This window comes from Vanessa tameamea, chromosome 7, assembly GCF_037043105.1.
Source record: "Vanessa tameamea isolate UH-Manoa-2023 chromosome 7, ilVanTame1 primary haplotype, whole genome shotgun sequence".
In the NCBI taxonomy this organism is placed as follows: Eukaryota; Metazoa; Arthropoda; class Insecta; order Lepidoptera; family Nymphalidae; genus Vanessa; species Vanessa tameamea.
The window spans coordinates 99,869-112,918 of record NC_087315.1 but is presented as its reverse complement, the minus strand read 5'-3'; positions in this window follow the sequence as shown (position 1 = coordinate 112,918).

The window sequence follows — 13,050 nt, the reverse complement described above, 5'->3', positions numbered from 1 at the left end:
TGAGCGGAACAAACTCAGCAAGCGTATATAAATAGAAGTAAAACAAAAAGTTTTAAAAAGAACACATCGCTCAAATTTTAAGTGAAGGTCCGTTATACTTTTACTTTGGTGGGTGTAAAATTATATAGAACACTCTTGGGTGAAGGTATAAGAAGCGATTTGAAATGAGTGAATGTGAACTGTAATCGAATTAAAATAGAGGAAGTTGCTGTACAAATAGACACAATGTAAAAATCAGAGCGCATGGATGTTACCGAGGCAAATAAAGAGCGGGCGACGGCGGCCGCGTCTGTATCGCCTCACAATTGCCTCGACGACTCATTGTTACATAAAACAATGGAAACCTAAAAGCCTTTTTGTCGACATTTCTTATCCCGAGCAATTCCTGTAATATGTAACAAAAGACGAGAGATTTCTTAATTTTTTTATGAATCTACAAAGAATGTTTAAAAATTAATAATTTTTAAGGATTCCCTGTAGCTTAGGCTTTCAGAATACATTTCTCGAACTAGACTTTAGCTTATCCTTTATAAATTTTAAATTTTAGCATGAAGACTTGTTTTAGTTGTGAATTGAGTTGAATACATATTTTCTCTGTTTATTTTTAAATAAATTAGTACCAGACATTGGCTAAGACTCCTCTGGCTTTATTCCTCCAGAACACGCTTAAAATCTAATTGATGATTATCATATTATAGCAATCGTGTCTCGATTTCATAAATAAGTTTACATAGAGCCTCAAGAATCCCAGTCAACATTTTCCTGTGTCACCAATGCACCTTAAAATCTCTCTAGTTAGAATTTACGTATTCACAGGGCCATCTCGGCTCCAGTCTTCGGAACTTGATATAAATATGATTTTTATTTATGTAATATTTTTAAAATATATATTGCAGTTTTGTATAGATATCATGTTCGAGCACATTATATTTCTTGCCTTTCCGAAATATTCAGTACACACATGCGAGGTCTACAAAGCGCCCATACGTTTTTTTGTATCCACGAGTTTTATTGTTTTGCAGTCGTTCGTCAGAGAACTGCCCCGAGTGATGATTTTTAGGGTTCAGTAGCCAAATAGCAAAAAACGGAACCCTTATCGATTCGTCATGTCTGTCTGTCTGTCTGTCCGTCTGTAAGTCACAGCCACTTTTTTCCGAAACTATAAGGACTACACTGTTGAAATTTGGTAAGTAGATTTATTATGTGAACCGCATAAAGATTTTCACACAAAAATAGAAAAAAAAACAATAAATTTTGGGGATTCCCCATATTTAGAACTGAAACTCAGAAAAATTTTTTTCATTAATCCCCTTCGTGTGGGGTATCTATGGATAGGTCTCTAAAAATGATATTAAAGTTTCTTGTATCATGTTTTTCTAAACTGAATAGTTTGCGCGAGAGACACTTCCAAAGTAGTAAAATGTGTGTCCCCCTGTAACTTGTAAAATAAGAGAATGACAAAACTAAAAAATATATGATATACCATGCAAACTTCCACCGAAAATTGGCTTGAACGAGATCTAGTAGGTAGTTTTTTTTTAATACGTCATAAATCGTAAACCGCAATTTACCTTTCATTCAATCAACTCAAATATAAAAATAAAAAAAATAATTTCATAAATATAAACCTAGTTACTTGCTTCTACGGAACCCTTCATGGGCGAGTCCGACTCGCACTTGGCCGCTTTTTATTTTCTTTCATTTGTTTATATCAAAAAATAAACCTCACATATCCTACTATATACCTGTCACAATGTGATTCAACAAAGACTTATATTAGTAGCTGCTATTGCCATGGCCGTAGCCAGGAAATTATTTTGGGGGGTCGAGTAGATTTTTTTTTTGAAAGGATAACATAAAAATATTAAAAATACATAATTTTAATGACTATAAATAATTTTTATAATGAGTTCGTCACGGTGAATTCTCTTTAAGGCTTGTCTAGTTAGTCGTGACTGTTCAATGCTGTTCCTCAAAAATGTTTCAGCCTCCTCAACGAGGTAAAGTATGCTCAAGTGTTGCTGTTGGCACTACATGTTCACGAGAAGCTTGTGAATCATGGGAAACGTTACTTTACAGTCGTCCAGAGCTTTAGTAGTAGTGGCTTAGTGGGCCCTTGCGCAGTAACTATTTTTGACCACTTCGCTTGTCACACTATAAGCCTGTCTTCAAAATTTAGGGATATAAAAGTAGACTGCGCTATGCAGGTCACAAGTGCTGGCTCTAAGCTGCTGTGGCTTTTACATAATTTGATTATTATTGAAAGAAACATTTATCTTTAGATTGATGAGAAGATCTTAACATTGAATCGTGACCAGCTAAAGCTTTTCAAAGCATGCGTTATAGGGAAAAAAAATCATTAAAACGCATCACACCTTAGTTTCTTTCGACTCATCGAGTTTCGCACATTGCTATTAATATCTTGTGTCAAGAATATTTTGATTGATTCTGTCAATACAGTCGAACGTAGTGCAAATGTGTAAAAAAAAACTCCCGACACAAGTTTTATTACCTAAACCCTTAAATAGGCTCCACATTTTGCAAATAAAGTGAATGAGCATTACATTACAAGTAAAGTGCTCGTGGAAATTTTCTTCTTATTACAGTTTGAGCACCACTGAAACTTCCCCTCATCGCTGAAGCACCATAAAAACCTTTACCAACACAACTTTTAGTATCTATTCCATTGATTTCGAACCGGTTAATTATGCATGATGTAATTCCTTCGCCAGTAAGATCAGAAATAAGGAAAAATTGTAGAAAGTTACGTAAAACGTAATGTTAACGTAAACGTAACGTGAATCTACAATGTTCCGTTCTAGAAATGTCTTTTGTTTCGTCAATCAGTACCTACTGAAGAAACTGACTTCCTCACACTGGGTATCTTGAAGATATCCTCGCAGATATTTATAATTTTTAATATAATATAATTCAATTTTGCTGCCACTATTGTGCTACTCAAATGCGACTTCAGTGTTTAACCATGGCTGGTCCAACGTCGATTGTTACTACTTACTGCAACAAACATACTTTCTGAGTCGAAGTTATTCTTATCCTAAAAATATTGAAAAAATTCTTTCGCATTTATAATGAAGCATACTTGAATAAAGAATATTTTGATTATGCTTAGTATGGTAATACTTTTCTTATTAATTTGTAATCAAGTTAAGTTATAAATTAGACACATGTATATAATAATGCCTTGATGTACATAATAATAATAATATGCGAAGACAAAGCAGTTCTAAACTTTTTTCTCAACTGTTTGTCAGCCAGTGTAGCGTAGTGTCGTTAGTAAAAAATAAAAAATTGAAAAATGATTGTTCAAAACTTGCAAATTCACATATGTTTTCCGAATTAAGCCGAATCTGACCACTATGAGGTCACTTGTAAAATATATAATAATACCATGGTAACTCATCTGTACTAAATCGTACTTAGTAAACATTCAAATAACGCCTGTAAACGGCCATTTTTGACGAGTAGATTTGAAATGTATTCCATCGGAATTTTGTCCAACCATGTAGCAGAATTGAAATTTTCTGCGGGTACTTGCAGGTGTCTCAACGAAAAAACTGTTCACTACCAATAAAGAAATTAATTATAAACACTAATCAAGCACAAGAAAACGCCGTGATATTTGCCCCGTTTGGAAACCTAACCTCAGAGCCACCTGGTTTCGGCCAGTTCACTTTTTTAAAAGACAAATATCTTCGATATGAAATGATCTTCGTCTGTATTCCATTAAGACCAAAAAACTAGGCATCCCCTAAATTGATGTGTGAATATTAAAGGGAGCGTTTTAATTAAGCGCTTTTATCGGAGCTCAGATTAAATAGGGGTTGGTGATTAAAACCAACAAGGATTAACGACCTTTGTCTCTACAATTATGATTTATTAAGTCAGCCGTGTAACAGTGCTGAGAGAATAATCCTACGCTTAGAAAAGGTAATTAAGAAGCAAAAACAATACTACATAATTGAATGGATTTTAATAACAAGTTTTGGGTTCCGTGACCCGTAATGAGCTTTCTAATGGAGCCGGAGCCGTGAGGTATTCATCGGTTATATTTCCAACATTTTCAAATTGGTACGAATTCAAAATTCGTACAAACTGGGTGGCGATAATGTGAACGATGCGCTTGGGTTGAGTAAATATTAATAATGACAATTGAAAACTAACCTAGCGCTAACCGACTAGCCTTGCACACGAAACATATCGCGTTAGATATATTTATCGTCAAATAAGACAAGACAATTCACTTCTATGAGAACTTAAACATATAAAAGTATGCGCCTAAGATAACAAAATGTAAACGGAATGAATGCCATTCCAACAAATTTGCTATCGTAATATCCTGAGCGAGTTTAGTTTTAAATGTATTAAAACGCTTAGCTTATAGTTTTCTATCAATTTTGTCCGAATGAATATATAACTAATTGTACTTGTTTGTTATACGAGTAGCATGCAAATGTTTGCGCAGCCATGGAAGCATTCTCTATTGCTTCGCAGGTTGGTGGGAAAGAACTCGCTCATATAAAATCAAGCAAAACTATTTTTGTTTTAACCTTTGAGTATGTATAGTTTAAAAAAACTGACTGACTGAAAGTTGTATACTTTTACAAATTAAAATAATATGCTGCGATTTCTACAGATTTCTTTTAAATGAAAAATAGGATATCACAAACGTAGCACAGGAATAACAATCGCAAACTTACTTGGTTTATCATCCTGATTGATACAAATCCCAGCAAGCGCGAGGCGCTCGTGTCGTATGTGTAGGAATCTTCTACCTTCTTCTTATCTTGCCACTTGAAATTATACTTATGGAAAAGCATTTTTTAAAATATGTTTATATTATAAAGGCAAATGATGTGCTTTCATTTAACAAGTCGGGATTGCTACTTAAAAATTGAATGGGACCCGAAACTGTTACGAATATTACAATTAGTCAAAAGTAGTAAAATTGTCTATGTCTAAATCTCTTGGTCTTTGATGGGTGGCATATAAGAGACGGCTTATGCCGGAGGACTTTGTAATTACAGTTTGTATATATTGTAATTAGTAGTTAAACAAGACCGTAACTTTATAGTGATAACGAAACAGGGTCCTCGTGTTTGCAGCCGTACAATCTAGCCAAGTTCAGATAGCGGAATATATTTAATGTTACAATACTTGACGTTCAAATTTAAGGATTTTTTAATCAGCCGGTTCAGTTCTTATCAATCTTTCTTGACCATTTACTAAGTGCTCGTAAGAACAACTTCAGTAAAGTATATTTTGATTTTGTTAACACTGACTCAGTTAGTTGTTCTTATACTAAACTAGCTAACAAGCACGCTTCGCTGGACGTAAATTAAACTTATTAACTATTGACAACTTTGACAGGACTTAACTCCTCGGTCCCAAACATATGAATGTAGTCCATAACACAAGTCCGAATAATAAAGAAAATATTATTATAGTTATATATAAGTTGAATATATAAAAAATGAGATCTTTTGCTAAATAAATAATTATTCAATTCAACATTATATTATATAGATAATAAAAAAGCGCGGATTTAGTCTTGGAAGATTTTCAAGCTCGTAATGTAACATTATCGCCTCTTTTCCAGTATGATTTTGAATATATTTAAGTTCTAAAGATTGTAGTGAATGTTAACTTTAAAGGGAATTCGTTCGTCTCAAAAAAATCCCGTCAATCACTCCAATTGATACTTGCAATGCTAGTTCCTTTAGATATCAAATGTTAATAGGATAAAGACCTACATGCTTACAAGCTGTTAAGGATATTCTCGAAAATCAAAATCTAATTTACTCAAAAAGGCTCCTACTTTTGAATAGCTTTAGAAGAGGGGATAACTTTGTCCAACAGTGGGACCGAGGCAAAAAGGTTTATAAAATAAAAGTTTGAAACCTAATTAAAAGTCCATCGACAACCATATCCTAAATATTTGTCAATCAGCCTCGTCTTCTACACAGAAATAAATGCCATCGAATTTATATAATTTTATTTTTAAACTCTAGACTCGGATTTGTCTTGAATCATTGAAACCGACCAATAAGACCAGGCGTTCATGAGCACATGTGGGAGCCGTGTAAGCCAGCTTAATTACAGACAATGCTAGTAAGTACTTGAGCGGAGCCTCTCCATAACTAAAGCATGTATATGGCTACGGGCTTTGCCGGACCTCCATACTGGTATATCAACACTCGGTATAAACGCTAACGACATGAACATATTCCTATGGAGATTCTATTTAAGCCGATTACGATTATTTGGAAAAACTAAGAAGTGTGAGTACTTACATATTTCCATCAGCACACGTGACGGACTGTCGTTATGTCCGTTAGGTAGATATAATTATACCTGTAATATTTTATCTTTAACATTCTAAGTTTGACTGTTTAATTAATATAATATGTAACTTGATTTGGAAAATAGGTTGTATTTAGTAGTGCAGTGAACCTATTAAATATTTGTGTATAGATGAAATAATCTGCGGCTCACAGAAGTACCTACTCCGGGTTGCTATTTTGGAATTGGAAGAGTAAGTGATTCAGTGTAAGTAGGTGTAAATACAACACACACACACTACTTCACACACTAAAAGGTATGATTTATAGAAACATTTCTTACAGTATCAGTATCGTATTTAGGAGAAGCTGGTCACTTATTATAAGCGGTAGCCTGCACTCGACTGCTTTTATAATGTTTTCTTTTTATTTTGTTCTTACGAATTTAATCAAAATATCTATATTTAATAAAATATGAATGTTAAGCAACTCGTAAAACCATTTTGAACTTTAATTAGATTTTTTTATTATTGTTACGCATTTAAAATTTGAATAGAGATATAACTAATTAAGTATATCCATTATACCGGCTCACTCACTTCAAACTGGATCAATGTTATACAGAATTGAACTTTAGCGGCGGCGGCAGACGAATAAACTGCGAATAATTCACTTGCACAGACATTGCAACATAATTTTATTGTAATAAGGAGACAAAATGCCTTATCTCTGGCCATGAGGGTCTGTACACGAAATCGAGAAGTCGAGGCAGTCTTATACTGCGAACTTTGGTGACCATAACCACCGTTTGTCCTGCGGCTGATTTGTCTCTGGTTGTCTCAGATTGTTGACCCGTCATCAAGATTGATTGATTTATTTTAAATTATTAAAATGATATCCTTTCACCGTGAAAGTATATCTATAATGGGAACGTCACTCAGATTAATATACATGTTATAGCGTTATAAATTACGCTCTATTAAACGTTTAATGAGCAATCAATCAATCAGCAAACAAGGACAGGTTTTTATCAGAAACACATCGTATCACAGAAAAAAAATCTGATTTCTGAATTTCTGAATTTTTTAATTATACAAATTAAAAAATAATACTATAAATCTGGATATTGATTCACAAAATTTCCCAAAACTCTATTTAGTAAATACATAAGCTAATAAATAGACGAGAAAGCAAAACCGAGATTGAATAATTTAATCGTAATCTCAACGTAGCCATCGGTGTTGCTGGACTGGGTGAACGCCCAAATAAATATTGGAAGTGGCCGTCGTTTGAAGTCTATTTGATCGTACACCGCGAAATAATGGTGGGGAGTATTTTACATCAGGCTTACTCGGATTTACAACGAGAAGAATTTTATGTAAGGCATTACCGACTATTTGTTTAACGAATTTCTTTGAACACATTTTATTTACTTAAATAGTCCTAATTAGAGCGCGCCCCTTGGAACAATTAATTTATCTTCAATAAACAGACGTTGATACAATAAATCGATCTTTTGAACTGCTGGTTGTTTTTTCATTTAACTTGAGCACCACGTCCTGTCTTGTAGAACGCGTAGGTCCTGACCGAATTTTGCGGATTCAAATTCGTGCAACTTTACGTTGCCGCAGATTTTCCAGGTGCTTAACCTGTTTATAATTTATGTCTTGTGCGGCTGAGAAGGTTAACATATTAATGAAACCCACACTAAGGCAGAGTGTTGAAAAATGCTTTAACAGCCACCTGTTAAATATACGTCGTTGAGCTTGCGTGATTGGGACGTTACCGATAAATATCTTGTTAGCAAAAAATCATAACAAGTTCAGTACAAAGTAATTTAAGGTTTCTATTATTATTGAAAAAAAAGAGAAAATCTGTGTGTGATGTCGGTTATTTTTTTTAATTTTTGCGGTAACGGTTACCGAGCAAAAGGCAACATATAAAGGAAATAAATGGGACTCTAATAAAGCCATATGAAACTATCTGCTTGACCCAGTAAAATATTTACATTTTTTTTATTATAACCAAGAAAAATATAACAATATAAATATTAGCTGTTGTTAACATACGAGATTCTCAAAAGCATAATAACGAAAAAAAAAATGACACGCAAACGTTAGCCATAACATTAGGCAGCATACCGGTCACTCATAATAGTGACTGTAGCCAACCCTCACCTCACACAATCGTTGTTACAATGAATTTATGATTTCTTACAACAATTATTTTTATTTTTACTATTTTGTTGTCATTATTATCTATTTTATTAGAATATTATTTATTACATCAAGTGGTATCAACATCTAACTTCCTTGAAATCTCATAGTTTAATAATAACTACTTGAGTTTGCTCAGTAAATGTGAAATATCTTTCCTAGTAAGATACTACGTTTTGACATAACTTGCGTATGTAAATATTTCATTTCCAAACAAAACCCTATAACTCGTAACACTAAACAAAACGGTAACTCCTAGTACCTGTTGTAGTTCTCGTTTATGTATGTATATAGAATGGTTTTTATCCACGGCTTGGATTTTCCGGGATGAAGAGCCTACACCACTCTACGGCCCTTAAGCCATCTCTGCGCGTAAAGAAGAATAAACCAACAAACACACTTATAATATTAGTAGGGAGTTGTCGTACTCGGCACAAAACTCATTTCATATTTGAAGTTCTTTAGTTTGTGCTAAGCGTTATGCTTTCGCTTTTTGACAATGCTTTTGTGTTAATAAAATAAATAAAACCAAACAAATAGGTCGTCGACTAAAATATCATTATTTTTTAACGATCTATCGTAAACCTGCACGAAATTATTAATATAGATAGTACCGATTAATCTCATACGCGGAAATATATTTTACCGATCGACAAATGTGATATAACTTTATTTTCTAGATCTGGTCTGGATAAATTTCTATTTCGAATTTAATATTCATATAAGACCTTAGCTAGTTGCTTACTTTTAATAAAATTAAGGGCTCTTTAACATAAATCAATAATAAGATATGTCTCAATAATAAATTTGAAACGGATTGATTTACAATAGGAACCATAAGAGGACAACTAAACAAAATTTTTCTAGTTTAGTTAAATAACATTAAAACGACTCGAGCACAAACTTAAAATAATATCCTCTAGCTTCGTGGACGGCGCTCGCTTATTAGGAGAAGATTACAATCCAAAGAAAGTCAATTAAAAACCCGCACGTGATTTCTAGTGTTTCGTTCTGGCCGCAGCCGGCTAAACTTGTCCCGACAGTTTTTAATTACGTGACCGCACTGCTGATAGCGGTTCATAAATTCAACATTGTCTACGAATAAACCTACTCGGGATAACACAACAACGTATCGTTTCTCAGTTTCATTTCCTTTCATGAGATTAAGTTTTATAATATTTATTGCTGATGCCCGACACGCGTCGCGACGTCTCTTTAATTTGTTTCATATATTATTATCCGATAAGGTTCCTCGCCAGATCTTATCTGGTAAAATGATCCAGTACAATCGATTTTGAAGTCCACGTGTGGACCACAACTCACCAAAGTGGTGGACTGTCTTCTAAGGCATGGGTTTATAAAGGTTTACTTAACTAGTTTTCTTTGAATGCGTGTGAAACGAAAAGATGTTGTCTGTATCTCTACATAATATAGAACATATTCCCTTACCGCCGTCTGTAGGCTTAGATCTTTTAAACTATGCAACGGATTTTAATGCGGTTTTCATAAATAAACAAAGAGATTCAAGAGGAAGGTTTATATGTATATTCTAGTAGAGATAAAACGGGAATTTCAACTTTCATAGCCGAAAAAAAACAAGATTTTTTCTGTTTAAGAGTATCCTACAATCTCAAAGTCGTATATAGAGGTGAACGGGTATTGTACCCGTGTGAAGCCGGGTGGTTATTGAGGAATAAGTTTAAATTTTAAAATAATATTCAAAAGCAAATTTAATCTGTAGGAAAAAATTATTATTTTTGTACAAAGCAGGAAGCCATGTATAGAAAATTTAATATCAACATTTAAAATATAATCCTACGACCCTTTTCAAAGTCACTTCCTCGTAATATAATTATACATAGTCACGGCACCGCACGTGAAACAGTTCTATCGTAGTTAATTACACGTCACCAACTACAATTAACTAATTGAAAGAGCACAAAAGTAATAATATATCTATCCGAACTAGTAGTTTCTGACAATTATTACAACCAACTATATTATATACTAGCTGTGCGCGTTTGAATTCAACAAAAAAGTAATTGTTGTAGTCTAAGTTACTCCTTATTACAACAGCTATCTGCCAGTGAAATTCCCGTCTGAATCGGTCCAGCCGCTTCAGAGATTAGCCGAAACAAACGGACAGACAAACATTCAAAAAAAACTTATTTTAGTATAAATGTACCGTGTATACATACATATGCATTTAGTTAAAAGCGGTTATTTTAATATTACAAACAGACACTCCGATTTTATTATATGTATATGTAGATAAGTGAGCTCTTACAAAGTTCTGTTTCATGTGATCAGTACTCGTGACTATATCATACGAGTATATAAATCCAAAGTTCGAAATGAAAATCCTAACGAGAAGAACCGGCTGGACATATCAGTGTTTATAATTTTCCACCGATTAAATTCTATCATTATAACAAGCCTGTATATGGGCTAAAGCCTTCTCTCCTCTAAAGAGGAAGGTTTGGAGTTTATTCCTATTCTCTATAGATTAGATATTGTATTGAGTGAAATGTTTTTATTTTTAATTAATTAACTGGCGAAGATTTCACGTTATAAGTAAGTGAGAAGTGAGACGATAAACAGTGTTAAACGTCGTCTGCATCCACCTTGGAAATCTTTCCATAACCGACGGCGCCGATTGCAGTTTTTGAATGAAAATATTATGACGTTTTTTGATAAATTTTTGACCAAAGATCCGAATTCTTATGAGATATTTTTCTTCGCAATAAAGAAGACTCTTTAACAAGTTCGTTTCCATTCGTTAAGGATTTTATTCCTCGTCTGTCGGATCAAAGCATTCGACATTTACAATTCTAATTTGCTCATAGACTTTTTCTCCCAAAACGTTTTATGGGTTAAGGCGATATTAATTTTCAACCAACTTCGAAATACTCTTTATGAAAGAAATAAACCCATTTGTAGAAATGTAAATTAAGTTATTGTAATATTAAATAAGTCTTCCTCTTGGTTCGTTTGAAGTTCCGAGAAAATGTATGTGTTTGATATAGGTCCTCAAGCAATGTTTTGTCGTATCCTGGTAAAACTGATACAGGTCAATGCACGATAACGGTGAGTCGTTGGTTATGGTTACAATAAAATAAAATCACAATGTTCATATTAAATAATTAAATCAAAATATACTTAATTCGAGTACGTTTGAATCATTATTTTACCTAATTGTATTAAATATAAAGCGACCACTGGTCCCGGAATGTAGGTACTATCGAGAAGAACCGGTAAGGACGACCTCGTGGTCGGCGGTGAATGATATCATAAGAATCATTCATTAAAACCGAAAGTCATACCCCTGCCTCATGTGTCCAGTATTCTCAAAAGACGGACATTGACTAGTCATCACTTACTCAATCTTTGTATAAATCACCTCCTCACTAGAGGAATGTTTATTTGATCGCTATTTTTGAAGAGAAATTTCTTCAAAACCATTTTTTTATTTGAACAGATTAAGATTACTATCAGACTTCTATAAGAGTGTGTCATAAAATGCGAATGTCGAAGTCGATTTCATAAAAGATGTCAGGTCAGGTCTTTGTGTACACATGATGGAAAGATCGTATTACTCGTATTACATTTTTATACAAGATCTTTAAATTTTGCGGCGTATAGTTGAATTTGCAATGTTCTGAAAGAAGCAAAACTAAGAAAAGTAACTACTGAGTTTCGCTATTCACCCGCAACACAACGCGCCGGGTTACGAGTGAACGCGCTTGTGTGAACCTTCTTCGATTGAGTATTTTTAAATTTATTATATATTCAAATATTTAATAAACATTGTAGCAAATATTTAGTGTTGTTTGCACAAATAAAATAAGAATCAGTTAGATTGTTATTTTCGTACATTTTACAAATATACGAGTACAGGACTTAATGAAACGAAGACGTTTAATTAATTTAGCACGCGCAACTTCTCCATTAATGAGGGTTTAGGAGCTCTTGTACCTTCTGTCTCTTTCTGTTGTCAGGTTAGTCGTAAAACCCAAGATTTTACCCTAAACTGTTGGAAACGTAAATAATTAATGTCTATTGAATTCCAAGGAATACATTTAAGGAATACATTTCCTGTTTAACAATGACAAATGTTTCATACGATAGATTAAATACTCCCTCGTACTATAATTGCATTAAACTTTTATTTTTTAGTATTTTATTAAAACAGTTATTATAAAGATGATTCTTAAAAATTAATACATTTATTCATTCACTTAGTGTTAACAAAATTAAACAAATATAATGAATATTGATTAAATATAAAAAATAATCCGCTAAGGAGACACTTGTTAATATACAAACATGGCTTAGTACATAACATGTTAAAAGCATTGCGCCTGCAAATACGTTTCGCTGTTGCTGATATTAAACAACTTTCTCCAATGGCAATGACTCAACAATCTGTTGTTCTGTCATTATGTACACATGGATCTGGTGGACGAACATTTTAAATGAAAAAATAGTATGTATTTCAATGTAATAATATATTATATCTTTTTTTAAATTAATTT